Source organism: Alligator sinensis, unplaced genomic scaffold (genome assembly GCF_000455745.1).
Source record: "Alligator sinensis unplaced genomic scaffold, ASM45574v1 scaffold651_1, whole genome shotgun sequence".
NCBI lineage: Eukaryota > Metazoa > Chordata > Crocodylia > Alligatoridae > Alligator > Alligator sinensis.
The window spans coordinates 1,333,458-1,338,834 of record NW_005842014.1 but is presented as its reverse complement, the minus strand read 5'-3'; the positions used below and the strand labels follow the sequence as shown (position 1 = coordinate 1,338,834).

General features: G+C 50.8%; 1 long non-coding RNA gene across 1 annotated transcript in view; it reads right to left on the bottom strand.

The window, feature by feature from the left end:
• Positions 1–5,377, bottom strand: part of LOC112550002 — a 21,389-nt gene that overhangs the window by 683 nt on the left and 15,329 nt on the right. The window contains exon 3 of the long non-coding RNA XR_003093660.1: positions 748–802. This is a non-coding gene — a long non-coding RNA (uncharacterized LOC112550002). The remainder of the gene's footprint in view (positions 1–747; positions 803–5,377) is intronic.

Sequence of the window (5,377 nt, the reverse complement as noted above, 5' to 3'; positions counted from 1 at the left end):
TCGTTTGCTTAATGGAACAAGTAGACCACAAAATGGATGGAGAGGGCATGTTTGTCTGAGGTCGGGCAGAAGGATGGGGTAGGCATTGGGTGGAGCTAGACACTGAGGTTACATGATGTCTCTGGAAGAGAAGGATTGAATAGATGCAATGGCCCCAGAGGCATTGCCCTGCGAATGTACAGTACATCATAAGCTTTCCAATGTGACTCAGGATCCCTCTGGCCATGTGCATGCTGGCCTTGTGAATGCTGGCTGAAGAATTCAGCTGAACCCTATTGGCCCTCCCATACGTGCTGACTCTGCCTGTCTGGGCAAGCTCACAGGGTGACTAGAGAAGTTAGACAAAGGGTGGGAAAGAGGACATAGCAACAAAACTCGGGGGCATCCAAACCCCAAGTCTCTGGGCTTAGGCCTGCATGTAGGAGGCCCGCCAAAGGATTTGGAAACATCTGAAGCCTCAGATGGGGGTGGAGGATGTTTGCCAGTAGTAGGGCCACTTATGGTTCTTGACTGACTCATGGATTTGGCGGATTTGGCTTAGAACACAAAAAATTCTCTTAAAAAAATAAATAAATAATGTTCCCAGGGCATTTTAGCCATCACTAGTGCTCTGATGCAGTGGTTTTCAACCTGTGGTCCACAGACCCCGAGGGATCCACAGACTGTGTCTAAGGGGTCTGTGATAGATGACTGTGATCAAGCAAAAGTATGTGAATACCCGCACTTGCAATTCAAAGGGGTCCACACCTTTGTTCGAACTTCCCAAAGGGGTCCGCACCTCCATTCAAAATTCTTTATGGGTCTGCAAATGAAAAAAAGTTGAAAACCACAGCTATAGCAAGTTCACATACAGCCTCAGCCTGGTTGTGATACCATCCTATGGATGTTCGGCTCTTTTGCCACTAGAGGGTGAATACTATTTAAATGTTGGTGTCTTTCAGCAGTGCTCCGTTCTAATAAACGACCAGCAGAGAAGAATGGTGCAATCGTTTCTGCATGGCGCTCCCATCCCAGTAGTACAAAGAGAGCCGTTAATCTCTTCCTGCCTTTACAGATGGGTTTGGGATGCTTTGGCTTTGAGAACAAAAATGGAGGGAACCTACAGGAGCACCCCTGGAATACCTCGGAGCTGGGTCACTGCAGATACACGGTGCAGCAGAGCCCAGGGCACTCTGGTCAGAAGCATTTGCATGCTCTCTGTAAATGTGCTATCTATCAAAGACATAGTGCAAAATAGGAAAACCAAACACAGTGTGCTTATCCCACATGGGTCATTTACAGCCTGTTTAGAGTGTAGATGGCCCCTAACCAGCCTCCTGTATGCAGGTAACGAAGAAGAATTTGCATGCAGTTCCTGCAGCTGTATCCAAAATAGGCCAGTTGTGCAACCACCCTATGGATGGTATTGCTCCCTTACTGCTGGGAGGTGAACATGATTTAAAGATCAGCATCTTTCACTGGTGCTTTGTCATAATAAATTCCTTGTGGTAAGTGGGGTTTGTGCTGAGCGCAGAATCAGGGCCTCAAACCCAGGCGGCGGCATGAGGATGTTCCCACCCATCCCCTCCCATCCCATCCCCTCTCCATCTCCTCAGACACAAGCCGTGCAGCAGCTGAGCCCTACCACGTTTGGTCTCCAGGCTGTTCTCAGCAAGGAAAACAAAAATCAAGCGCTCGATGCCAAGAGGCAGAGGACACCACTGGGAGGAGGGCTGCTTACAACTTAGCCTTGTAACCCCAAGAAGCACCAGATTGTATGTGGACGGTCTGACCCTCGAGACGGATACCGGGTATGAATCTACGAAAGGGTCCATTGCCCTCTGCTCCTTTAGTGGGAACTGATTAACTAACCATCTTGCAAGACTCGAGCTGGCAGCCGTCACCTCTTCCAATAGCTTAACAACCGCCTTTTGTTTTTAAAACAGCCTGGGCCAAATCTGTGCCTGCCGTAAGCTCCGTGAAGTCAGGCGGATTGCAGCAGGCGGGCGTGTGGCTCCATGAACGCAGTCATGTCTCATTATACAGACATGAGGACGTCCAGCAGGGACCTACGCACGCTGGCAGCCTTGAAGTCAGCTAACCGGACCTGGATGGATGCCTAACAAGGGGACTGGTGCCGTGCGCATACTTCCCACGGAGACTTGTCAATTAATCTGTGTAAATGTAAACACCGTCTGCTTCGTTTGACGTGTGATATTCCTGGCGGATATTAAAAAATCAAACTTGGGGAGGGAGAGGGAGAAGGGGACAGGAGTGTCCTGCTAAGTCTCTCTCATTCTTTCCAAAATGGTTTCCTCGGGAAGGGCCTTGTATTAGGTCAGCTTCTCCCTTTTTTTACTTCTGCGTAAAAACTTCTTTTAGATATGCAAATATGGCTTCATCTGACACATCTCGTCATGGAGCATCAGTTATCTAAGCGTTTGTCTAAATGAAGAAGGAAATAAAGGCAAAGGGCCTTGAAATGTCTTGGTTGGAAGCCAGGGGTTTCTTTCTCCACCTTGCAGCTGTTTTACAGGCAGCAAACTTTGGAAAGAATGACTTGTATTGCACCCCTTTGATTCAGGAAAACAGTTGAAAGTGTTTATAAGTGGGGTTTTCCTACTGCTTTGGTAACCTCCCTTCTTTTCCCCATTGAGGGGAAAAAGGGGGGCGGGGACAGAAAAAAAACAGGGTACACCCCAAAACATGTATTAGATGCAAGAAATTGAGAGAAGGGAGGAAAAAGATTTTTTCTTCACTTAGCCTCTCCTCTCCTAGCAGCCTCACTTTAGGATCCAGGGGTACGTGGTAGGATTCATGGGCACGTCTGTCTTGGGAGTCTGCTGGAGCCGTGGCTGATTTCATGAGCCGTGAGGCCCAGCATTTCCAAGGCAGGAAGTTTGGTCATAGGCAGTCCACCATGCTGAATGATTCGAATGGGATTTCTCCTGGTGCTGCATGACCAACACTTACCCTTTCCCCTGACCCCTGGGACTCTCTGCTACCTTGGGGGTCTTCAAGAGGAGGCTGCACAGATATTTGGCTGGGGGGATATGATCCCAGCACCAGTTCCTGCCCAGGGCAGGGGGTCGGACCTGATGATCTGTTTAGGTCCCTTCCAACCCTAAGTACTATGATATTATGACCCCAGACATGTAGCAAGAGAACTAGTGCAGAAAGCTAGTGTGGTAGCTCCAGTATTTTAACCATGCACTTGCCAAAGTCTCTTTCTGCAGTAGCAGCACATCCTCCCTCCCCCACCTCCTCCCCCCCACTCTCCTCCCTACCTACATCTCTGGGCACAGGGAGGCCTGCTCACTGCCCTGCTCCTGCTCCAGGGCTGGAAGAGGTGGCTGCACGGGGACCCAGCTTAGTCATGGACTGTCATAGCAGTCATAGGTGGGTTTCTACTCCTGGGCAGACAGGTAACACCTGGGGATTGGACAGGGAAGGCGAAACCATCCACCGCCACCCTAGTCAAGCAACCCAGCTGGAGCAGGGCAGGAGCAGCTCTGGAGCTCCCCCCCGCCCCCCCAAGCCCCATGCCCAGGTTAGTGAGTGGTGGGCGAGGGAGGGAGGGGAGAAGGGTGATGCTGCTGAACATGCAGGCATGCTGAGAGTGGGGCTGGGGTGGCTTTTTATCTGTTTCAGGTCTTAAGAAAAGTCCCCGGCTGCTGCTCCCATGACATGGTCCAAAAAGAAGGGTGCAACCGTGCCACTGCACCCCCTGGGGATCCGCCCCATCAGTGCCCGGTTCTTCATCTGGGTGGGAAAAGCTTTCACCATAACTACACGATGGGTGGTAGGCCACTGGCTGGCACAGCATCTGAACGGGACCCAGGGGTCCTAATCGACTGGAAGATGAACATGAGCCAACAGTGCGATGAAGTTGCCAGCAGGGCAAATAGAGGTCTGGCGTGCATCAGCTGATGTGTTGCCAGTAGATGCAGGGAGGTGCTTCTCCTTCTGTATTCGGTGCTGGTGAGACCACAGCTGGAGTACTGGGTCCAGTTCTGGGTGCCGCGTGTCAGGAAGCACGCGGATAAGCTCAAGAGAGTACAAAGAAGGGCCGCCCGTATGATTAGGGGCATGGAGGATAGGCCCTATGAGGAGAGACTCCGGGAACTGGGTCTGTTCAGTCTGAGTAAAACAAGACTGGGAGGTGACTTGATAGTCACCTAAGAGTACGTCAGGGGTGAGCACCAAGATCTAGGCGGGCAACTCTTCAGGAAGGCACCCTTTTTTCAGGATGAGCACCAATGAGCACAAGCTAATTGAGGAAAAATGTAGGCTGGACATAAGGAAAACCTTCTTTTCTGTAAGGGTATCCAAAATCTGGAACACTCCCAAAATCTGGGGCAGTCGCCATCCCTGGAGGTGTTCAAGAGGAGGCTGGACAAGCACCTCGCGGAGCTCGTTTGAACCCAGTTATCTCCTCCCCATGGCAGGGGACCGGGCGTGATGACCTTGCAGGTCTCTTGTGGTCCTTTGATTCTATGATCAAGAAAAACCTATAGTAGAACCATTTAAATTAGAGATCAAAGACAGATACCTGATTAATTGCAACGTTAAGGGACCGTTCATTAGTGTGTTACCTCAGAGAGTGACTACCATATTATCTCAAATAGAAGATGACCTTGAATATAAGACAACCCCCCCCCCCAAATAATTAGGTTCGATATATGGAAAATGTATAAATGTATTGTATTTTTCCAGGTGTAGAACTTAAGTATTGGAGGGTTGTCTAGCATCCTCCCCTCCCCCTCGCTAAAGTAGGGAAGGCAGTGGCAAGGAGGGGTCAGGTGGCCCCTTGCCCTCTGCCCGGCTCACTTCTTCCCTCTGCAGCCTTCCTGCCGTGTGCACCACCACAGCCCCAGCTCCCATCAGCCTCTGCCCCTCCCTCCTGCCCCCCTCCATCTCTACATCTTGCCTGCAAACTCCTCCCAGTCTCTGCCCCTTCCCCTCATGCCTTGCAGTCTCTGCCCCTTACCGTCAGATGCTGCTCGGGCTTCTGCGTCCCTGAGCACATGGAGGCTCAGCCCTTGCCTGTCCATGCAGCAGTGTTGGCACAAGTGCAATGCAGCCACGCTGCACCTGACAGTAAAGGGGGGCAGAAGCTGCAGAGGGCAAATGTACACAGGGAGGTGCTCAGGGCCGCAATCAAAGCTACAGCAACGACCTTTTCCCCCATCCACTTTGTATGTGAATATACGACATGGGGCTTTTCCCCCCATGCTGATTGTTGGGAGACTCTCATCGTATATGCAAGTAAATATGGTAAATGCATATAGCACTCAGCTCATGCAGGATGGCTCCTTACTCCAACAGCAGTCCCATTGTCTTCACTTGTGCTGTAGGCATAAGTAAAGCAATAGTCAATAAGTCATGCCACCTGTAT